Source organism: Rhea pennata, chromosome 1, assembly GCF_028389875.1.
Source record: "Rhea pennata isolate bPtePen1 chromosome 1, bPtePen1.pri, whole genome shotgun sequence".
NCBI lineage: Eukaryota > Metazoa > Chordata > Aves > Rheiformes > Rheidae > Rhea > Rhea pennata.
The window spans coordinates 214,712,345-214,736,769 of record NC_084663.1 but is presented as its reverse complement, the minus strand read 5'-3'; the positions used below and the strand labels follow the sequence as shown (position 1 = coordinate 214,736,769).

The window sequence follows — 24,425 nt, the reverse complement described above, 5'->3', positions numbered from 1 at the left end:
GCTTCAGCGTGCGCGTGTCTGAAGGTGCTGGCCACGATAGCCGGAAGGGCTTCCTGGCCGTTCTGCTTCTCCTGGGGATGTATAACTTGTGCCGCAGCAGACTGCCGTGAGACGTCCTCAATCACGCGACCGAGCGTTCGGCGTTGCCACGATGCGAACGGAAAGGGTGCGTCTGGATCGGCTCGCTGCTGCCGGCTCCTCTTGCTGGCTCTCTCCACCTGCTGATTTGTGAGGCTGCTTGTTACCTTTGCTCCTTGCGGAAAAACTACAGGTTAAAACAAGTGTCTACTCCAGGTTTGGCGATCAGCAGGGAAGTACTTGTGAAGCCAAAGAGCCCTGGCTCACCTGGGAGTCTGCTCGCTGCTCTTGGGAGGTGTGGTGGTCTCTCCTCGCTTGGAGACGCCCTGCAGTTTTAAAGCTCTTAGTTTATCCTTCAATACAGAAAAAAGATATTGCAGTTAACGCAGCGGAGATATTGCAGTTAACGCGACGGACCTGCTGCGACGCCAGGGCTGCAGGCGCCAGGAGCAGGGCGCCAGGCGCCGGCCGGCCGAGGCGAGGTGCTGGCGCGCCGTGACGGTCCTTGTCTTGCTAGCCTTCCATCCTGTTTTCTTCACGCAGGTTTTTCCCTGTCCCTGGATGTAATCGCTGCTCGTTTGGGGCCTCTCCAAAAATAGCTCTCTAAAAGGGGTTTGAAAGCTTTGCTGCGAGCGTGGGTTGGAGCGGGAGAGCACGGCAGGAGGTCTCGGTTGCATCAAGCGCGACTCAAGTCGTGGCATAGGTGAAGTGACACAGGACCCTAAAAACAAGAGAGACGAGTTTAACGAGGCAGAGCAAGACCAGGGGAAGAGGCGAGCGACCGGGCAGGAGAACTCGGCGGCGAGGCTTCGAGCGGATGATTCGGAGTGTGCTGTGCGTTAATTTTATCCCTGACCTGAATTCAGGTTTGCAGTCTGGTTTTGCTCGTTACTGAGAGCCTGACGAATGCCCAATCTGTTCATTACTTTTTGGCGTGTTATTTTTAAGTCTTAGCCTGTTATGTGGGGTTGCTCAGATCCTGTTCATTCATAGCTGCCTTTCCTGGGTATAACCAGGCTTCGGCAAGCAAGACGCTAAATGAAGTGCTGGGAACGAGACGTATCGTTCCTCTTTCCAAGACAGGTTAAGGCTTTTTCCCTGGCTCGTGGCATGCTGAAGGCTGTTCATCAGGAATCGTTCGGAGCTGTGTGCATTCGGATGTCTTTTATCGTTGTCAGTACATATATGCTGTACGTAGCATCGCTGTTGGAGCACGAGAGCTGTAGGAATTTGCCTGCAGAGCTCCGCTTTCGCCTGTCTCCCTTCCTTCGGCTCAGGGAGTATCCAGGGGAAGTAAAACAACATGACCTTAATGCCTTTGAAAAGTTAACTACCGTGTTTATCTCTGTGGCGCGGAGAGGAAATTAATTCCCCTTCCTCACGATGTCTCCTCTTCTGCAGAAGGAATGGATGAGCTCCCCATTTGTCAAGCAGCTGAGACCAACAGGAAAATGTTACCGGGTTCCCGCGGCGTTTTTAATAGAACATGGAGGCAATGCCCTTAAGCCTTTTCCTACCCAAACATGGCTTTGGTAACCCTTGTTAATCCATCCTGGCAGGACCAGAGACACCTAGCAGCAGGAAATGTTGCTATATCTAGCTGCTAAAAAAAAAAAAAAAAGAAAGAAAAGAAAGAAAAAGAAATTATATCATCCGTATTCCCAAGAGAGATTTCAGGAAGCGAAGCTGTGCTGGAAATTAAGAGAATTAATGAAGAGTCAAGTGAAGATTATGTTTTATGAAAAGGATGTGTCTGTAGATAAATCCAAAAGCCAAAAAAAAATAAAAACAAACAAAAAAGAAAACCCAAAATCCACCATCCTGCAAAGCCGTCTGTTGCAATGTGGTCCTGCAAGGCAACAGTGAGAAATGTGTTACACCTTTGGGAAGGGCTCTGTCCAGGGATAATTGTCGTGTTGCTCAGCAGTGTAAGTAGATTTAAGCTGTTTGTGAAGAACGTCTCCCGTTTTCTTTTACACAGCAGAAGCTCCTGCCTGCCTGAGTGCAATCCCTCTAAAGGCTCTAGAGCAAACAGAGCAAATACACCCAACCACGGTACAACCGGCTACCCAGGGAATGTGAAGATGTCGGTATGTGTTTTGTTTTTCTCCAGCACGCACAGCTGATCCTCTGACTCTGCAAGAGCAATTTCCATGTTTCCCACATCTAAATCAATTTTTAATGCTACCAGGCCTTGTGCTCCAGCCGTTGCGTGTCTTTATACTGAATAGCCTGCTCCCACATCTTGTCATTTTAAAACACGCCGGCTTGGCCCACGCAGTCCTTGGGGGCTTTCTGTCTTTGCACGGAACCATTTGATTCCTGTATCTGTTTGAAAGTGTCGGGGGGCTTTCAAGATAAAATACACTTGTCTCCTTTTTACTCCTCTCTGGTAGCTGTAGTAAGTGCCTTTGTTTCCAGGCTTCGCTGAAGCACTCCAATTCCATCTGAAAAATCCATTAATCTCCTGCACCCAACGATAACATTAAAAAATTTAGTACAATATATGGTTCCTCTTCCACAGGCTTCCCATTATTCGGTGTGCACCTACGGCGCTGTCAGAACAGGGCTTCCTAAGTACTTCAGAGAGAAACCGAGTTAAAATTTCCCAGGTTTAGGCCTGCCAGGATATAGCTTTTCCCTCCTTCTAAATCATCGCCCGTCTCTTGCAGACGCTGCCCTCGCTCTAGGCAGCAGGACGGAAGCACCGACATCGTTTTCAGCCGTCATCGCTGCTCTCTAACCGCGGTCGGCAGCGATGGCTTTTCATCTCCCCGTTTTCTTGCTCACCGAAGCACGTGTAGGCTGGGAAACAGGGAAAATCCCTGTACTGGAGAGTCTAGTTGAGTCATCCCGCACAGAGCAAGCGGGCTCCGAGAGTTGGCAGCGGCAGCTGAGGAGCTGTCACAAGACCCCAGACTTGAGCCAAGCTTTTATTCCCGGGTATCGCCACTCTGGCAAATAATCCACAAAGTAGTAGAAGAGCTCAGATAATATGGGTTAAAAAAAGAAAGACCTTTCAGTAGCAGAGGTGATTTGGAAGTAACCTAAGATTCTTCGTCCAAAATAGCCTGGTATTTATCTCCAAAGGCTTCGGATCACACAGCCAGCAGGAGGTGGATGCCACCAGGTTGCTCAAATTTTCACGCGTTGGAAATTCAGCTGGAGGGTGTTGGGAAGATTTGAGCATCAGCAAGGAAAGGTTTAAACTGGGAATAAATTTAGCCGTTTAACTTTGGGTGTTATCCTGGCACCATATGGTCTCACTGCCTTTTCTAGATAAACTGGTGTTTGCGATTCTGTGGAAGTTGAACTCTTTGTCTTCAGCTCAAACCCTTTCTTAGGTATGTTAATCTCATCTTTCCCTCAGAATAGATTTTTAGATATTTGAAGCATATTTTGCCGAGCTTGGTAGCCTGAGTGATCCGCAAGCTCGCTCTTGTTACTCTTTAGGTTTATAATTCCCCAAAGATAAAGTAGTATTAGCAACAGTCCCCCGTTTTCTCTTGAAAGTAATTTCTGATTTCCATATTAATCAAAAATAGCTTTACCTCTGCACTGCCCTAATCCTAGTAACAACAAGGAAAGAAGATTACATTCTGTAGATGTCAGAAAAGCAATTAAAATTTGCAGGCAAGAATCAAGAGGGGGGAGGAATATCACCTCTCTGCTTTTTGTGAGCCGAACGGGGAAATACTCAGAGCTCAAACTGTTTGTTCCTTGCTGGCTCCTTCTCTTTTGAAGGCTAGGACACAAAAGCCTTTAATATTCAAAAATGAAAATGCGGGCTTTTCAGCAGAATGACAGGGTTGTCTGCGACGGGAAGAGAGATTTGAAGGAGGGCAAGGACCGGCTGTGAATTTGCAGTCGGAGAGGTGCACGTCAGTGGACGAGCGACTATTAATAGCTGCGTCTGCAGCGAGAGCTCTTCATTGGCCTTAATGACGAGCTAAGCAAATGGACCGTGCGGCGGCAGTCCGGTGCGTCTAGGCAGGGTGAGGCTGCGGTCGTCAAATTGAGAGAAAAAGGGACTGCGGCAGTTGAGACGCCGGATGAGACGTGTAGCTACGTAGCGAGGTGAGAAAGGCTGTGCTTCAGGGGTCTCAGCAAGGCGAACCTGGAAGTCTTGGGCGTAGTCTGGGCGCGAGAGAGCTGTCCTAGCTCAGGGGAAGCTCTTGGTGATGTCCGGAGTAACGGGCAGAGCAAGTGGTGAGAATGGCTTTGGTGGAGGTGGAGCTATGTCTACCTCCTTGGCCAGATCATCCATCACGTGGCCAACCCTCTGAGTACATTCAAGGTGCTGTGTCAACAGCTCGTAGCTGGAAAGTGTGCAATAACCTGCACGGAGATGGTATTTACATTTGCATTTTTAGATTAGGTTATCCAAGATAAAGGCTTAGATGTGGAAGAGAGAGCAAAGGCAGAGTGTGGGAGGCCCTCTAGGAAGCTGTAAACTTGGAGGTACAAGGGAATAAGTATCCATGTGGTTATTGCGGTATGGGCTCCGGGCATGTGAGATGCATCTTCTCAGGATCGTGTTGTTGTCCGGTGTCCGTGCAAGACAGAAGCGCCTCTATGGCTGTTGTCATAAATGTATTTTAGCCTCCTCCAGTTTTTTAGGTTACTGGAGATTATACACTGAATTTATTCTGTATCTCATACAGCACAGAAGATGCCAAGGCACTGCAGATACACTACTTCGTAATTATTGAACCCTTTGAATTATTTTAGTGAACATTTATAGGTAGTCTCTGGAACGTGCAATATCCTATATGTGATAATTCTTTTCCTGATGTGCTTGTGCTGTTCAGTAGAGGTGTTGCAGAAACTGCTTGTTTCCATCTGACCAGTCCAAGAGAGCGCTGTCATCAAACCTGTCTGGTGGACCCCAGAGGGCTCTTGCCTTTGAAAGAGCAAAGTGTACTTCTTCGAATAAATTCCTCCAGTGACTTGCGGTTCTTCTGGTGGTTTCACGCAACTCTTTGAGAGCCCATTCTTTCGGTTCCCCCCACCGTGCCACAAATTGGCAGTAATGTTTTCGGGGCGGGAGAACATCTGATTCGTTGCTGCCAGCCAGCGGCAGGGTCTGGACAGAGGTCCTGGGGTTGGCATGACCGCACCTCACCGTTCCCTGTCCCTCGCATGCTGGAGGTTGGGTTTACCTGGAACCAAGTAACACGAGAAAATGGTAAACACAAGAATTTGATCTGTTCTAAGCAGTTGTATCTCTGCCTCCACTATCTTATTATATCTCTGCATCCTCTATCTTACAGCCTGTGCTGCGTTTTTCTTGCCCTAATCACATGAAAGGCAATTTATTCTAAAAGAAGAAAACCGGCTTTCCAAATTAGCCTCATAATTTAGGTTAGCTGGAATAAAAATCTCCTCCTTTTGCACAAGATATCCTGCTATAAAGCTTCATTTCCTATTTTGACTTATTAAAAGCATCTTTAATCATGACTGATAGCAAGTGGAGCCCTTTGGAAATCTATTTGAGATTAAAACTCTTAAGGTGTTACGCGTTTATTTTTGATGGGAAGAAAACCTCCTGTAAAAAGCAATGGTTGTCTTCATGCATCTTTTATTGTACTTAAGCAGGAGGTTGCTTAGAGGAAAAGTTAAAACTTATTCAGCCGGAGCTGTGACAGTGATGAACTGGCTTCAGGTCATCTCTTCTCCATGACATTTGCAAGTCAGCCAGTTGAGGGGCTTTAGATGTCTTTACAGGGCTCCACTGCCTTGAAACCATATTGCAGTGGGACTTTGCATTTTATTGGCTATGCTGGATCCGTTGGGAAGAGCTGATTTTTCCAGGTTTTTTTGGCATTGTTTCGCTGCTCGAATACACTTGCTGTGGCTCAAGAGCAGGCGCGAAGCACATCAGTCCGCATGGCGGGTGCGTGCGTTGTCTGCAGGCGTCCCCCAGCCTCTCCAGGCCCTCTGTAAATTGATTTAACCGCGTGGGAATCGCTCGACCCACCCGGGCCGGTAGAGCACCTGCAGGCTGCGCCTGGCTGCTCGAGGTGGTGGGGCTGGAAGCGATGAGTGAGCTAAAGCACACGCACGTCTTTCCATTTGGAAACTCCTTGGAGTATGAGTGATCCTCCTCACACCAGCTTGTGCTGCAGCCCTGGGTGTGCAGGTCTTTATGTCAGCGGCTAACGTGAAACAATACTGGTAAGAACGATGGAAAAGAGTGGGATAATTTGTATGGGAGCGTGTGATACGGCAGCTCCCAAAGAGCTTAGAGCGGCCAAAGACCCTCTGCGTCCTTGCGCAGAGCTACTGGGATTCCTCCAAGGGCACCAGCTCCGCTCCCGCAGCCTCAGTGCCAACAAAAATACTGACAAACTGATGGAGAGTGGAGATGGAGCAGTGCTTCCTTAGCTAAGTCACAGCTAAACGGGAGCAGAAATGGCTGGGTGCTGGCAAGTGAAGCGCCGTCCAAAAGAAGAAACGCGGTGGAAGCGTGGTAGGCAGCGCAGTAGGAGAGAAAAGCGACCTGGTGGGCTGAGCCCTGTGGACCTGTCTCCAGAAAAGGTGCTAGTGTGAATTTTGGCTGTTTAAAACGGGATTGGACAACGTAGGGAAGCAGTGGAGCATTGACAAAAACCCACAAATACATACAAATGAGATCGGCAGGCAGATAGCTCTTTTCACCTCTCAATTTCCCATGCTGTGTTTCGAGGCCGCAGCCACCCCGGTGGGAAGACATGCCCAGCAAGCTCTGGAAATCCAAACGTTGATGGAGTCTACAGGCGGGAGGAGCTCCCTGCAGCTCGTTCGGCTGCAGGCTTCATTCACCCCTGATGGCAACGTTCTTCTGCCGGCGACCGCACTTCACAGAACTGTTTCCTGAGCACCGTTTTTATCATCCTGAGAAACAAATCTCCAGAGTAAGGAATGGTGAGAAAGAGTATTCTGGTTTCAAGAAACACTTTTTTTTGGAGAAAAAGAAGTGCTAATCTTTATTTCCAATTCTCTTTATTCTCAGATGGAGGATTTTAAATTACAGTTAATGCCACTTCTGTAACTCCTTTGCCCATATATGATGGGATGTGTAAACTACAGCACAGTGAATGGATTACCTGCAACTAGTGGGATTTCTTGGTCCACTTGATATCCCTGGAAAATGCCAAGCTCTGGCAGAGCTAAAAGAAATTTCGGTTCAGTGGGGAGCAGAAGGACTCATTCCTTCTTTGGGACTTTGTTCAGTGCTATCCCTCAGCCTCTCCTCCTAGTGGAAGAACAGTGGAAAAGCTGAGAGTGTAGTTGGCTCTTGAGCGTTTGACGAAGAGAGAATTACATAGCTGGCCCTAGGGATGTCTCCTGTGATGATGGGTAATCTTTTCATTCTCCATTTCTTCTCAGGATGTGCAAGAACTTCTCCACTTTCCAGAGACCTAATAGGAAGCAAATGTCAACTGTCTGTGGTTGAGGGTGGCAGATAACTCCGAAAGATGCCATAAGATCCTTAAGATCTCTGAGAGGGCACTGTACTGTCAGACACCATATCTCCATTGAGGGATATATTCAGAAACCATCTGGACATGGTCCTGGGCCACATGCTTTAGGTGACCCTGCTTGAGCAGAGAAGTTGATCCCTTCCAACCTCAAGCATTCTGTGATTCTGTGGTTAATGCAAAATTTCTCCCATTTTCCTGTCTTCAATTTTTTTTCTCAATTCATTCACTAAGGATGTAGGTTTTGGACTTTCACCAAATATGGTTGTGACAACTCTCTGTCTTCTTCCCCTTGTGCATTACAAGCAGGCTTTGAGTTCTCCTTTGGACTTTCCCAGAACCACTCATGGAATTAACGGTCCCCATGCCAGGCAGGGCGTTACTTATTACCTTGTCCATCTCCAGCGTGCACTGGTCGAAATGCTGTGAGGTCCCTCTTCAAGCTTAATTTCCGTGAAAGTAAAACAAAAAGAGGACCTGAGTATTCAAGTAAGGAGAGTAGTATGCAGAGGAAATTAGACCGTGCATTTAAGAGGGTTGTGAAAGGGGCAGTGGAGCCATGAAGAGTTAAAAACACGCTCTTTTTTTGCAAAAGGAAGAGGCTGTAGTGCCAGCTGCCAGTGAAACTGGACAAAAAGTTGATTCCCAAGGATCTTTTATCCTGGACAAGGCAAGCAGTTGCACTGTCTTGTCTGCAGTTGAGATGCTTTTGTGTGACTGCACCTCCATTAGGTCCTGCCTCACCTCTTGCTTCCATGGTCTTTCCTGCCTCCATTTTCCAGTTGGCATGATGGAACTTAATGACATGAAGATGAGGCCACTTGAGCTGCAGGCCTTGCCTGGCACATTGCAAACAGGGGCTGGGACAGAAGAGGTGACCAGAGACAGAGGACGACCGTGTATGATAGTTGGTGGCCACCATACAGAGCCAAACAGCTGTCCTCTGCTATGCCTCTAAGGTGGAAAACATCTGCTCAAAGCCAAGCACATCCTTGAGAAGGATGTGATGGGGAAGCTCCACGGCTGCAGTCACAAAACACCTGGATCAGAAAAGAAGGTGACCTGCACTCTGATGTACAAAATAAAGGAGAGAGGTGTAAACTCCGATCTGGGGCAAGACACAAACTGGTGCTGAAGCCAGAACTGCAGTTTCATTTTGTGTGAAACCTTGGGGCAGAGGGAGATGAGAATGCGTGACTGAATGCTGATCTCTTGTCTAAATGTAGAAATACGTTTTGCTCTGACTTGTCCTGCCCTGAGATTTATGTAGTAGTAATTTAGTCAGTGTTTCCCCATAATTTTTCTCTTGCATCTTTCTGAGTATTGTGAAAGCATTGCTATTGCTTTTCCATGAGAAAAACTGGATTATGGATTTCCTCATTATTCTATATGTAATTCTGCTGACCCCAACACTTGCTTTCAACTGAGCTATTTTAAGAGAATATAAGTAACTTTTGAGTTCACGAGCGGTTCCCTTGAGAACAGTGAAGGCTTCTTGAAAACAGTGCGGTTTGGAGATGAAATTCCTCGAGTGAAACACATTCACTTTGATACTTCCCATGTACAATTAAAAACTACCAGAGTTCTCAAAGAATTCTCGTGAGCTTGTTAAAATCGAAGGGGAACTCTGAAGGTGGGTGTTCCCGTTCTTGGTATAGTTCTCAATTTCTTCGCTATTTGCAAATGAATCGTTTTGCCGCTTGGCTTGTGGTACGAGCTCAGTAGTGCCAGCGTGTCAGCTTACGGCTGGGCAGAAAGCCTTGTTTTCAATAGCGCTGGTACGACTCGTCTTAACTTCTGCTGTGTTTCAGATCTCAGGTCTTATAACTTCTGTTAAGGCTATATCTATATCGATCTCAGGGTATGAATATGTCATTTTATTTTATTTTGGGATGAATGTTTAGGTATGACTCATTACTGACATGAGGATGCAGGTGAGCTTATGGTTTTGCCAAAGTAGCTCAGTGAGGAGAGAGTTAGACTGAAGATCTAAAGGTCCCTGGTTCAAGCCCGGGCTTCAGCAAGGGGGGAATCCTTGTTGCTCCTGCTCTGGAGATATTCAGGGCCCACCTGGATGCAACCCTGCCTAACATGCTGTAGGTGACCCTGCTTGAGCAGGGCGGTTGGACTCGATGACCTCCAGAGGTCCCTTCCAACCTTACTGATTCTATGAAAATGAAGCTATTATTTCATTGCAGTTTTCTCTATGACTCTTTGCTAGAAGAAGATACATAAGGAGAAGATATTGCAAGATAATGACTCAGTGTAAATTAATCGTAATGTATTGATTTGGCACTTACAAATCTATGTAAGTTCATTAGTATTGAGCAGGCACTGGCTATTAAAGAACCCAAAGGTTATTTGAGCAAGAGAGACATTTGCCAAGGGACCTGATGTTGTCACTTGCTAGGGTTTAAAAGAAGGAGCAAAACCTCATAAGCGTGTTTCATAAGGGCACTTTGTCTCAAATCGGTCTGATAAAATCAGGCTTCTACAGGAGATCTGGCTGCTGATCAGGAGCTTTCTTTAGTGAATCATGTGCATGGAAACACATCATCTGAAACCTTCCTTGTGCTCGTCGGCCCATAGGTGATGTTCGTTCTTGCCGTGGTTTTTCACGTTGTATTGCTAAAGTGGTTCATCATTTTTGGTGAGGTTTAACTTAATGACGAAAGGTCCCTTTGGGTTTTAAGGAGCAGGCTCTTTTTTGTTGACTTAATTCATTTGGTCACTATGAGGCTGATTTTAGCTATGCTAATCAGAAGAAAGCTAATTCAAGGTGTCTTTCATATAGCATGTCCCTTAAAAAAATCTGCTGGAAAACAAGCAGGTAGTTTGTATACTTATGGTCAAAAAAAGAATTCTAGGAGAAATAATCTAGCATGAGGGTATTTTTGATATGCAGCTTGCAACCATGTAAAAATTATTCATTCTAAAAGGAATTTCTAGCTGGATGCGTATTTATTTTTTGATAGGTTGATGTTAAGTGGGCATCTCACATCTTTTAAAACTGAAAGGAAAGTTTAATGACTAAGAGATCCTCAAAGTGTCCTGTATGGAGCACAGATGCTCCAGAGATAGTGACCCTCTCCTCAAGGGAGTTCTGCTTTGGTTGTCTCTTCACTGGGAGGATGGGCTGGCTGCAAGGACACTGTCTCCTTTGATTCTGTCTTCTTGGCACCTTTGAATCTCTATTTCTGGTTGCTTTGAAAATATATCAAGCAGAGAATGGGTTCAAACCAGAAAACGGTCTTCAAGCAGAACTGGTTCTCCCTGCAACTTCTCTTAGTCCCCTTGGGGCAGTCTCTCTCTTGAGGACTCTTGAAGCTTTTGCTTTTTTTTCGATTCTAGTGGATTTTGCCACCATATCCATAAAGAAGTTGGGGAGATGAGGGAAAAATGCTGTAGTATTTTATATCTCTGAGGCTTTAGAATAACATTTAAATATATTCTTTGCATATAGCTTTAAAAATAACCCTGTTCAGTAAGATATGTGCTGTTCATGCATGTCCTTCTCAGAAGCAGGCCGGTTTATAAAGGGCTTTGTGGATGACAGCAGGTCTCCAGCATGCTGTGATGGAGTGGGAGTCAGCAATGCAGGCGGAGGAGGTGTTTAGGAGATCTACGGAGAGGGTGCCACCGTTGCCTGCTGGAATCTTTTGTGAGAGACTGTATACTCTGCCAGAAATGTTGATATTGAAAAAAAATGCAAGGATAAATACATACTTGTCACATTTCAGCTATTTTTTGAATTTGGAGGACCTCAGCTGGCCCTTCATTTCTCAACTGTATTCACGTTAACGTGCACAGAGGGCAAAGCAGAAACCTGTGGTGAGTTCTGGTTTCGCTGCCCTTATGCAGCCCGTGATGAACGACATACAGGACTTCACAAGCTGAGACCAAGAGCAGAGTCCTCATTGCAATGAGATATTAAACGCAGCCACATTGCAAACGCACCCAAACCCAAGGTTCGGGCAAGTCCTCCCCGAAACGAGGTGTGGGCAGCCTCTGTGCATAAAAGTAACCACGTCTCTGACGTTTCCTAGAGTAGGGAGCTTTCCCACAGAAAGTAATCTGCAGAAATAGTGGGAAAATTTCATACTTATTCAGATATACTACCATTTTTTCAGTTTCAAGTGCCTCTAAACATCTCTTGGAAAGTATATTCTGGTGTAATGAACTGAGGGAAGCTTTCTGCTGATGGCTGTTTTCTGTAGCAATTTTTAATGCTCTCTGGGAGATTCCTGTGAACAGCTCTTTTCCTCTCCTTATCTAACGAAGCTGGTACAAAAACCCTCCAGTTGTGCTGATAAAACTGCAGTAAGTTACTGGTTTGAGTTCAAAAACTGCTAATTGCCTCCTTTTTGATCTGCTCAGCAATGTGCGGTATGAGAGGAGCCCGATGCGAAACATCTGATTTTTATTTTGCTCCTCAAACTTCTGAAGTTTTTTTTTTTTTTTTTTCCCTCTTTTGCACTGCTATCCTGCTATCGCTGCTGTTCCTGAAGGGAGCTGCTGGCTCCTTTTTTTTGTTTCCAGGAGTGTTTTTGGCTGAAGACGGCTTCACTTACGGACTTGCTTGCAAGTCTCCTGCAGTTCTGCCTGGGAGTTGGCTCCCGGATTTAATCCTTGAGGAGCGACCGCTTAGGAGCAAGCTATAAAAATCTCCAAATCCTTTAAGGGCGCTAAAGCAAAAGTCACAAAACCTCCCTGAAACAGGATGCGTTGCTAAAACCCGTTCTGGTTTCGCACGTGGGCAGGCGGCCCCGATTCCACCGCGGAGCTTTCCTCCTGGTCCGGTGCTGCAATCCCGCCCGAGTGAGCTGGAAGGAGCTGCCTGCGCCTTCCTCTTCTGCCTTTATCCGGGCGATAAATCACCTTAAAAAAAGCCTTTTGCATTGCAGCTTGCTTGCTTGCTCTTTTCTTTGGCCACGCGGGCGGAGAGCCTCTCTGCTGAGATGAGTTGCCGTCGGAGGAGAGGGCTCGCAGGGAGAGCGCGCGGTTCCCCCGCTTCTTCACTGAGCAACGAGATTTTAAAATCCATTTGGTGGAAGGGGAACGTTCGATCCTATGTAGCCACGTGATTTCTAAGCTGTTGCTCTTCTTCCCTGGCTTTTTGCTGGCTGGGCAGGAGCCGTCTCCCAGCTGGAATGAGAAAAATAACAATTTCCGGGCACACAGTCTTTGTGGGAACACCGTATTCCTCCTCTTTCCTCGAAAAGAAATTTTGCACGCTTTAGCTGGAGAATTTAGGTTTTATTTTTGCTCGAGCCCTTTTTCGCGTGCCGCCGTGGAGTTTTGCCAGTTCAAATATTACGTATCTCGGCGTCCCCCAGGCGTGATTTCATCTAATCTCCCGGCCCAAATGCGCGCGAGAGACCCGTTAAGCCTTTTAGCACCCAAAACCAGGCTGTGTTGACATTCGGCGCGCGCTCCATCTGCCGCTGCGTTTGTCTGAAGCTAACGTATTTGAGAGCAATTCGCTGGCTTGGTCGGAGTCCAAAATGTCCAAAATACCATATGGGCACTTTCAAGTTAATTAGCATTTAAAAACGCAACCTCCGAGTTTAGGACGTTGTGAACCCTAAACCCTCAGCCTTCCCGAATGTATCTCCAGCTCGGCCTCTTCTTGCAGCGCGAGGTGTTTTATCGCGGTGAGGTTTTATCCAGGGTAACTCTCCGCCGCGCCGCGTGCTGCGTTGCAGACACGTGCTGCCTCCCGCCGCCCCGTACGGCGACAGGGTGCGCGAAGTAGCTGTCGCCCGGCGTCTTGGCTAGAGCGAGCCGCTCCGGGAGCGAGCGCCTGCCCTCTTCCCGGCGGTCCCACTCCTCTTTTCCACCGTTCCTGCTATCTGCCTTGTGGCAAGGGTGCCTGCAAGCAACATCTGCTCCGGATTTGCACCGCGGACACTTGACCTTTCTTTTCTTATTCTTTTCTTTTCTTTTTCCCAGCGATAATCACCGATCCCGTAACATCGTAATGAGCGTTCGGGGGTTGCCTGTTGCTCCCGTCCCAGGAGATCTTGCTTGAGCGTAGGAGATGTTCAGTGCAAAAGCAGGAAGGTCGCTTTGGAAATTGGGCTTGATGAGATGGGGAGGATGATACCAGTGTGAGGGGAGAACATGGCTTGCAAAACACAAAGGGGGGTGCTTTTTAAGAGAAATCCTTAATTACTGGACAGGTTTTGTAGCATTAATTCTTGCATACGCACTTGGGGGGAGGCTCAGGTTGATACACAGACACGTACACAAATCGCAGATGGGTTGACGTTAGAAGGGACCTCTGGAGATCATCTAGCCAACCGCCGATCGTCTAGTCCAACCCGGCTGGGGTTGGTGCACTCTGCAGAGCACACACGAGCCACGGGGCTGGGGAGGCCGGGGGCTTGGCGTCGCCCCTGCCATACCGCCTTTGCCGTAGGTAGGGCAAGTCCCCAACTGGCAAATTAAATCAGAGCACCCGGAAGTAAGAGAAATGGAAAATGCTGCATGACCAGGTAGGGGATTTTCTTTTCTCCCTTCGCCGTGAGCGCCTTGCTGCAGAGCCAGCAAAGTCATCGATCATGTTGCAAAGTCTGTAAAATACATCTCAAAATTCTGACGCTGGTAGCTCAACATTTAGCTCTCCTGATCGGTGAAGTGCCAGTCCCACAGGGTCCACCAGTGTTTGCAGCAACAAATCCACTTAAGTGGAAAACAGCATCTTGCCGCACAAAACATTCGAATTGTTTGCTGTCAAAATGCATCTTTATGACACTTGGAGCGGTGGCGAACGAAGCGGACATGCAATCTTGTGCCAAATTGCCCGAGCTGGGCCGACTTAGGCCCATTTCTCAGCTTTTGGAAGACCTGTGGGACCCCGGTTGGTTTCCCAGCGTGTCAGTGTTCCTGGCTGTGCAATGGGGATATCCCTTGCTTGTTCTGGTCTTTTAAATCCGTAAACCTTTCTTCACAATCTTCCTGCGTGTTGAGAAGTTGGGGGCACGGACCTGTTTCTGACACGTCTGTAGGTATCTAACGTGGTAGAGGCCCTTCCTGGATGCCACTGTCATCGAAACCGTAATGTTTGGACCTGGCTGTTATGAATGCCAGCTGGGCAGGTCAGAAGAGAGGAATTAAATACAATAAAATACAATAAATAAAGAAAAATAAATAAGTAAGTATATACAGTGAAGTACAAGAGAAGGCATTGGAGATGCAAGCAGAAGACCGTTCCATCCCCGTAGCCTGGCACGCGGTGGCGACGCGCACGTTGCACCGAGCGGCGTTTCTGCACGGTTGGCATAAACACCCGGTCGTAAGCGCCAGCCCGCGGAGACAAGAGCTCCGACTTGCTCGCGGGCAGGCAGATGTGCCTGGCTGCCTCTCCGTTACGAGCCCCGTGGAAATGCTGTCGCTGGAGTCGCCGTAGGATGTCTCCCCGCGTGGCTGGAGAAGCAGATGGTGCCCGGGAACCGGCTACCTCGGGAAGGGGAGCGGCTGCCGGCGCTTGAAATTCGACAGCAGCACGGTGACGTCCTCCTGCCCTCCGCGTGCGTCTCAGCGCGGTTCCCAGCCACCTGCGCCGTTCGGTTGCAAGCTCGGCGGAGCCCAGGGGGACGAGTCCTCGGGCGGTGGGAGGAGAGCGCGTTCCCGCCGGCGGGAGCTGGGGCGGTGGGATACCGCGCTCCAGACGGATGGGCTTTTCCGGTTCGGACGAAGCGTACTTACTCAGACTGTAATTAATTATTCCGTTGCAGCCACGTGAATCGAGCAAAGCTCCATCCAGCTCTCCTTCACCGAAGCAGGTGGCTCCGGTAAGCACGTCGCACCATACGCAGGAAAAGACAGAGGTGAAAACGGTCCAACAGGAGGAAAAATGAGCTATTTACAGCCGGCGTGAGCAGGAAGAGGAACAGTTTCTCTATTGCTCTCTTTAAACTTAAGATCCTGTCCTAGTTAAGGGCCTGATGTAGTTGTCACCCATCACCCTCATTACTGCATAGGAAAGAAAAACATGCACTGAGATGTCTTTTGAGGTCCTCATTTTAAAAATAACAAAGATAAAGAAGGAAATAAGTAGCTCTGTCTTGGGGCAGCATGGGTCAAAGCCTCCCAAACCCACTGCAATTCTCCAAGGATGCCAGCAAACATATGGATGGGGGAAACTACATCGCCAAAGGCTTTCCGCAAGAGAAAAGCAAAGATTTACTCAAAGAAACTAAGCGGTTGCAGGATGAGAGGGGAGCTCCTTGCTAGAGGAATAATTTTTTAAAAGATAAAAGCCCAGGGTTGGAGTAAACAGCGAGCTTTTGTGATGAAGGGGGTTGCGGAGCTCTGCAGCAATGTGGGCTGGGAACTGCGCTGGTTCAGCGGTTTCATAACTGACCTAGAAAAAGGAACGCGGACCGAGGAGACAAAGTTTTGCTTGTGGTTTTAAATTATTCAGGCCAGCAGAGAGGAGGGCCGAATAGGAAGGCTTGCAGTCGCCTCTCAGGAGACGGAGTGAAATGGCATGGTGATGAAATTTAGCATCGGTGAAAGTGAAGTGATGCATGCAAAGAAAGAGCAGTCTTAATTCCACATCCAAAACGACGGGGTGTGAGCTGGCCATTCCTGCTCTGGAGCAGAGAGTCCCGCTGGCATGTCAATCAGCGCTGTGAAAACCTCCGCTCAGTGCTCAGGACCCGTCAAAAAAGCAGTTCCTGAGGTAGGAATTAATCGGGAAAGGACTTGAAGACTGGAGAAGTCCCTACAGCCTGATGACTTACGCAGTCTTACATGTTGTGGTCCAATTTTTATAGCCCCCCCCCCCACTTCACATCACAGTAAGCGACTTGGGAATTAGGGACTGGCAGTCCTCATCCAAGTTCTGGCGTGGACCTTCTGTGCAGAAAACACCATCATCTCGTTGAGTCTTAATGTCCATGTCTAGAAAAAAAAGATGCTGTTTGTCCTTGCTCACTGCGGTGGGACCTAAGCAAGCTCTGGGGATGACCCTGGCAAAGCTGTTGAGATCCTAATGCTGCTCGCTTGGGTCTCACGTTATCCTGCTGTTGGGTGATTTTGAACAGCGAAGGTTTTCAAGCAGGGCTTTGAAGACACTACAGTTGTCAGCTGCTAGAATGTTAATGCACGTCCTGAAGCTGATGAGGTGCCTTCTAGAAACGCAGCTGTTACTTCTGCAGCGTTTGTCCTTGGAACAAATTGCTGCTCCTGGCATCCTTAGCAGTATTTCCCAGGCCCATGCTCAGCTCCGCTCACTGGTAAGGAACTACCTTCTTGCTTCGATTTGCTCTCGGCTCCGGGACTTTACTCTGTACGCTCGCTGCTCCCTGCTCATCCTCCATGTGGATGTACTTAAAGGTGACATGGTGTAGCCCCGGCTGTTTCAGTGCAGTCTCTGCCCTCTTGCCGAGCTCATCAGGGCTGAAACATCGCGGGGGATATCAGCATTTACTTTTTGCAATGCAGACCGCGCTACCCAGTCTTCTGAAAAAGAAGTTGGGTGGGGACGTGTTCTCCTAAGAGAAATCTGCAGATAGACTTGAAAAAAAATGTGGGTTTTTTTTCCAGTTATGTGGACTTCTCTAGGAAAAAAGATCAGTCTTCTCCCAACAAATGTGACCTCGTTAGTCATTTCTGCTCGGCTCTGGACAGACTTGTTGGTCGTTACCCGTCATTAATGGGGATATGAGGCTTTAGCTGCACAGACTGATGGCAAGCAGGTTTTCACCAAGGCTGGGATTCCTCTGAGGAAGTGTGAAAATGCAGATGTGTTATTCCTCTGATCTTACCCGAGGGGGAATTGAAGGAATACGCCTTGGTCTCCATTAAGTTTTGCAGTCTTCTGCTGTCATAAATTACTTGAATCCTTCCAGCTCGGTATTTCCGTAGCGAACATTATTACATAGGGTGGAGCCGCAGGTCGGTGTTTCAAGAAAAACTCTAGCAGCTTCTTTATCTTTCTGTGAAGCAACAAACAGTGTTATTTTAGCATTACTGCTGTGCATATCTTGCTTTGGATTAATCAAATACAGAAGGAAGTAAATAATTGCGGGGAGCATTAATTTTGCATGACTTAAATAGTTTTCAGGAACTTCTTTACCGTAGAGACTTGTCTTAACATAGGAAAGAATATGACACATGTCTCTTGCCCAGAAGTTATGGTGATTGACAGCCTGTCAAGTTCTGTTGCTATGCTTTATTTATCGCATGCGACTTAGATAATCAAACTATCTTACTAATATTTCCAGACAGTTGCTTCTAGTTTTCAAGATGACTTTTGCTCATACAAATGCTTCCTGAAACCAGACAGCTGCAGTGTGGCCTGAGAGATTTCTGGACATAGACAGGAAATAAAACTGAGGTGGAACTAAAATAGGAATGGAAACGAGAATTACCTCCTTTGGCCTACAGCCCGTAACAATACTGAACCTTAAGACATAGCCTAAAAACAAATTTCTCTGAGTGAGAGAGAATTAAGGCAGCACATGCCCAAACAGTGCTACTGCCATTTTTCTGACATCTTTTTGGTCTTATAAAATCGCTTGATTCCTTGGCATGATGAAGACAACTGCCTCAAGCTCATGTGTTCTGCAGTGCAACCACAAGTTCCCATATGCAAGAGCTCAGAGCTCTGTGCACATCCGCTTCTCTTCTTACTTAATTCAGCAGAACCTGGGGTTCTCCAGCTCTGGAGGGCAGGTTATCTCCAGCAACCATCCCCCGTCCTTGCCTCTCCAGTTAGGAAAAATCTTATTGAGGCAGGCAGGACGCGGTTGTATCAAAGGTGTGACCATGTGAAATGGAGACCAGCAGATCCTATGTGCCATGGTATCATAGACCAGAGCTGGTCTCACCATCACCTTTCCTGCCAAAAGTACTTCTCCCACTGCCGTGACTTTCAGTAGTGCCCATTTTCACATCTTGGTGAAGAAGATGATACGAAGCACCTTGTGCTGAAGGGAAGGATGCACCCAGGCTCAAGCAGATCAGGTAGCCAGAGCTGTAATGGGAAGAAATCTAAAGAGAAAATGCTGTGTTTGCTCCACAATCTCAGAAACTTGTAAAAGATTTGACCTTTGAAAGCTCCAGCTTCCTCCAGCAGGTTGTCTGGGGGAGACATGCCCTGTCTGGTCGAGTGCTCCAAGGGATGCAGGAGAGAGCCTCCGGACAAGGGATGCTCCACACTACAGCCAGAACTCTGCTGCCTTGCGGGGATGAGCCCACCTGTCCCTTCCACCACTCTTCTGCTGTCTACATGGGACTTCACTGTCTCTTTCTGTGGCTCATCACAAGATCTTCCATCTCCCATTAGCATGAATGCACAGGAGCAGCAGGTAGAATAAATGACTCCTTTTAAACAGTTCAATTAAAGTCTTAGTTTTGGTAGGATCAGATGGTATTACTGACTTGGAGTGTCAGCAGTAATGAGTGTGAGATATGGTTTTACAGTTCTGTGATAACGTATGCAGTATGGAGTCAAAATCTGAGTGATGGTCTGTACTTACGGCGATGTTTAAAAACTGGAAACAACAGTGCAGGAAATTCTGTGGGTGCCTTTGCAGCCAATGTGAGCGTTGGCTTCATATGGCCATGGGTAAAGAGTAAGAAGTAAGGCATTGCTAATGACCAAAGGAAAGGACCTATCAGATGAAAAAAGGACAAACTATAGAAGGGTCTACAGGAAAGAGAGTAGGTCATCAAATGCTAGAGCTCCTCTTTTTTGTAACAGTTGCTGCAGCTTGGGGAATACATGTTCAGTTGGCTGTTTTACTCTTGGGCTGATGAGGCTTGAAACAGTAATAAGGGGGTGGCATTTGTTCATGGGAATGAATCTATTTATTATCCTCAGAGACTTCAGAAATGCTGAATTCTCACCCATCCATTAACTTGCTCTTCAGAACGGTTCCACCCTTGCTTTCAGCTTTACTTCTATTTTTACATTCATTTAGTATGAGTGGGCTGGGAGAGCCTCATGTCGGGGTGGTGAGTGAGTGATTGGGTACTGAGAGTAGCGCGGGATGATCTGTATATAGCAAAACCTGGCCCTGCCTCTGAGCTTACTGCAGCATTAATGCGCATTTGCACATCTAGACATTTGTCCTTTGGAAATGCCTGAGGAGCACACCACGTGAGAGATGGGGTAGAGCTTGCCGCAGAAATGCACGCTAACACTGGGCTTGATTCGGCAATTAAGCTGTTCTGAGGGATAAGGAGAGAAAAGAAAGTTATCGTTGCTATTGTAGTTGCGCCTGTGAGCTGGCAAACAGGATTCACCCAGATTCGTGTAACTTAAAATGTCAGGCATAAAATAAACCAGAAATCAGTTTAGCTTCAGCTCCGTCCCCTGGAGATGAAAACTGCTTCTAGACTTGTGTTTGATTTGGAAAACTCTGCAGGTTGTGGAATGTGCACTTTGAGCTATTAAAGGAGTCTCAGGACAACACACTTTCCTTTTAAATGTAGGAGGCCAATCTGAGCTTGGGGGTAAGTGAAATCCATGGATGATAAGTGAAATCCATGGATGAGCTATATCTTGATGTTTTAGTACTGAGTTTGACCCAAGTTCCAGCTGAAGGACAGCAGCATCTTAAAACACACTGATGGTCTCACTGGTGCTCGTTTGATGATACCTGTCACCTTCCAAGAGACTGAAGCCCCGCTGCTTTCTACCAAGCTTTAGCCCTTTTTCCAAGGTGCCTCAGGAACATAGCAACCCCCCCAGAAAGGGAGAAGCAAAGGCACAATCTGAGCCCTGCGCCGTGCAAGGAGCAAAGCAGAGAAGAGACGTCATCTCGGATTGGGAAAGGCTGGTCTATCGGGAGGGCAAAGTTTGTTTAAATATCTGCTGCAGGTCAGTTCCGTAAGACGGCAGCTCGTCCTCTCTGGAGGCTTGGTTTCCAGTGCGGAATGAGTTCCCAGATGTCCTTATCGGATATTTTCTCCGCACCCCTCAATCATCACGTAATTAGGTGCGTTCTCTCCGCCGTCACTGCTGCTGGCGATCAGCGTTCGAGAGCCCTGCTGCGTGGCCGGGTTGCGGAGGGGGTGGTGGCGCTGGGTCGGGAAGCCTGCGTGCTGCCTGCTTTCTAATTTCTCAGCTCTGCAGCAATTTCTCAAGTACTGAATTTGCACATTCGTTCCACAAAACGTGACTTTTTGCAGGAATAAATTCGCAGTCAGTCTAAAGGGAACAGATTGACAGCAGCGGGGAAGTCCCCGAAAGACTCGAAGCTGCTCGTGTTTCACAGATACTGTTTCTGAAGTGTTGCTGAGGTCTAGGCAGCAAAGAATAAGAAATGGTAGATGGTCTTAAAATAAAATGCAAAAGTACTTTGCAAGTGAAAATGCTTGGCATAATACGGCTGACCTGAATAGGTCGCTGTAAGAACCAAAGGTTCCTGGATTTATTGCACTTTAAAGGCTATCAGACTATTTCTCAGCGGAAATAAATTGGCATAAAGTGGTTAAGGTTTTAAGTGGGAGAATTAGTAAAATGATCCCTTGCATTTATCCATCTTGGGCCAATGAATTACCTAACACGGACAATTTTGCTTGGCTGCCTGGGTTTTTATTCTGTTGAATGTTGGTAGTTAATTGGCTCTTGAGATAGTACAGCAAGTGTCTGAACAACGGCTCGCTTGAGCCCTTGGTGACAGCGGTTCAATGGATTGAAGCGTGATTTTATACCGTGCCGTGTCCTGCAGTTAGATAAGGGACTTTATTATCTGTCATTGTAAAAATCCTTGTGATACAGCTGCTGTTAAGAGTGTATCGCTGCTCTAGAGTTACTAAAAAAAGGGATGAAGGAGAATATTTTGTCTTGTAAATTAATTTAGGCTGCTTGTAGCAATTTAGGCAATAATCAGATAATGGCCAGCAGAAACTATTCTTGAAAAATTAAATGGCACGTTTTGGAAATCTGTGTTATAAGTGACAATTAATTTACCCAGTCACCACTGGAAGGCTGAAATAAAGATGTAACCATCTGGTCTCTTTAGCCAAAGAAAAGCAAATTAAATTTCCTTTTTCTTTTCCAGAGTTTCAAGAATACGTAAGTCCTGTAGAGTCCTACCTCTAACACATTTTTAGTGCTGCAGTGGTTGATATGTTATTTAGGTGCTCTTGATGAAGCTGCAAGATCATCCTTACAGCAAGTGAAATCATGGAGATTTGAGCTGCTAAAAACCAACAAACTCCTTTCAAGAATGACTTTGGGATGAGATAACTAGAAAGTTTCACTAAAACAGGTTCAGATCACTGTATTGGTTTCTTTTATAAGTTTTTCCAAGTGACTTGCCTGTCCCAGTTTTTAATATCTGTAGTAGCTGGGCTTGTACCTGCCTTTGGTTGTAGTAATTTAATACTCCTCAGTATTGAGAGTGTTGCTTGATCTTCTGTTATAACTTCTACATCCTCATTGAGGATGGATGGAGCTACTTTTGAGTGACTCCATCCTTGTGAGGCTGGAGGGGTTATTGTAGTGATTGCTTGTCCATCCTAGGAGTCCTACCGTGTCGAGGATCTGCCACCCTGCTCCTATCCGTCCAGGGGATGAGGTTTCATGCACGGAGGTGAGACAAGCTGCAGAGCCCCAGGGGCTCTAATGAGTTGTGTCTCCATGTTGTCAGGTCTGGAGGGGAGAGGTGATTGCCTGGCATAATTCCAGGAGAAGGTCACAGAATCACAGAATGGTTGAGGTTGGAAGGGGTCTCTGGAGATCACCTAGTCCAACTCCCTTGCTCAAGTAGGGTCACCTAAAGCATGTTTCCAAGGTCTCCCTGCCCAGAGAGTTTTTGAATATCTCCAAGGATGGAGACCCAACAACTTCTCTGAAATCTGCAGTGATTACTGAACAGCCCGCACCCAGTCATCTTGCGTGTGTGCCTTTTGGGACATTGGCACGCGGAGAATAGTACAAATCCAGAAGTAAGAATGCATACATTTCTTACAATGTATGGAGGTTGCCGTGTGCCTTTAGAAGGCTGTAATAGACAGGTGGAAGAAATACACACGGTTAAGTGGCACCGTTAGAGATGTTAATGAAGCCACCTTTGAGGAGGGCAGAGGTGGGTGAAGATGGCCTAATTGCCACTTGATAGCTCGTAGTATGCCGTGGTGGCACAAAGCAAGGGCTCAGTGTCTTGACAGGAACAAGTAAACACGGCTGGGTGTTCGTAGCTCAGCCAGCTCTAGGGTCAGATGTAAAGCTTGTGTAGGCATCCTCACAACCTAGCTGAGGCACTGGTTAACCAAAGGAGGATCTTTTTACTGTTAAGCAATATCGTAGTAATGTGTCTGTTTTTTTTTCTTTTTGGAAATTTGCTCCAATATTGTAAATCTGGATTAGAGTGGACAGAATTGTTTATCCCTATACCTCCTCTAGACAGAGAGCAGATCGAATAACTTGGCTTTCTGCAGGCACTCTGCTCCGTCAGGTGGCAATTCCAACCCTGGAGGAGGCTGGCAAATAGCCAGTGTGTCCCCACTCTGTGCACCGTTGGTTTTCCAGAAGTCTGGCAGTTCTCCAGCGAACTATAAACCTCCTGGCTATGCAGTACAAGTTGCCAGTTTATTGAGAGGATTATCACTTGGGCAACATATGCCGGCGCCTCCTTAGCAGATAGTAGAAAAGTGGGGAGGAGACTTTTGAATTGGGAGTTCAACCTGGAAACTTGTCCTGGATGTCTTTTGTATTGCCCAGATAGTCAAGGTAGGGATTTGGGGTTGGAATCAATACAGCTAAACATCAGTTGATGTTTCGCCAAGGTCCGGGAGTCTTTGCTCGTCTCAAATCCCAACTGCCTTGGATGTATTTCTGCTCCTGGATAACCACAGAATCACAGAAAGGTTGAGGTTGGAAGGGACCTCTGGAAATCATCTAGTCCAAGCCCCCTGCTCAAGCAGGGTCATCTAAAGCACATTGTGCAAGATCGTGTCTAGATGGGTTTTGAATATCTCCAGAGCAGGATACTCCACAACCCTTTGGGGAACCTGTTCCAGTGCTCCGTCACCCTCACAGTAAATAAGCTTTTCCTCGTATTCAGATGTAACTTCTTGTGATTCAGTTTGTGCCATCCATCCGTGTGTCCACCCAAGGCTAGCAGGTCTGGATGTGGATCTCTCTTTGGTTATCTTTGCCACATCTGATTGTGTTACGGCAACGCTGCAGGCGTTGGTGCTTGAGGATGACTTAGAAACCTCATCTAGCACATCATGCTGCAGCTTTTTTGCCACAGTGAGCACTTGTTTTTGCGGGCCAGGACCATGTACCCTGAGCCCTGGGGTCTAATTGCCCTTGGTCCTTCATGCTTGGTCTGCTGCAGCCTGGGAGCATTGATATTCGGGGCGTTGCAAGGCTTTTTCCGATAACTCAAGGGAAGGGTGAACAGGAACCGCTCTGCAGTTGTAGGGCTGCATGTAGCGTTCAGAACTGGAGATGAGCGAGTTGAATTTCAGATGTTGAAACGAATGAAAGAAAACAGCCTATCTAATTCTCAAATGACCCCAGATAAACCCGTCCCTTCTACTGCTGCCTATTCAACTCTTTAATCCTTACCACGCCGCTAGCTGTCACACGGTTTAGCCTTTCCTCTTCAGCCAGCCCGCGACCTGCTGACATATCTTTCCTTTTTTTTGTGTCAGTCTCCCGGTTCCTCCCCGGTTGTGCAGCTTTTCTGTTGTACTGATGCGCCCAACAACGGCGGTGGCCTCCTAGGACCTGCTGCCTACCAGGAGCGTGCTAGGAGTTTGGGAACAGACACAAACTATCCCAGAAGGTTGCCAGGGTGGAAAGGGATATCTTAAAAGCACCGTCCAAACACTTCTGGACTGTGGTGTGCTTGTATATATGGTTACGAGCACATCTGTCTTGCATGTAGGCGATAAAATATATAGCTG

The 24,425-nt window shown here is 47.1% G+C and overlaps 1 protein-coding gene across 5 annotated transcripts in view; it reads left to right on the top strand.

Moving 5' to 3' along the window:
- Positions 1 to 24,425, top strand: part of FAM168A (family with sequence similarity 168 member A) — a 178,242-nt gene that overhangs the window by 130,019 nt on the left and 23,798 nt on the right. Inside the window, exon 1 of one of the 5 annotated variants that reach the window (XM_062567467.1) lies at positions 3,995 to 4,155. The exons of the other annotated variants lie outside the window; for them this stretch is intronic. The gene's annotated coding sequence lies outside the window, so the exon portion shown is untranslated. Of the gene's footprint in view, positions 1 to 3,994; positions 4,156 to 24,425 lie in introns of those variants that run through there. 5 annotated transcript variants of the gene reach the window in all.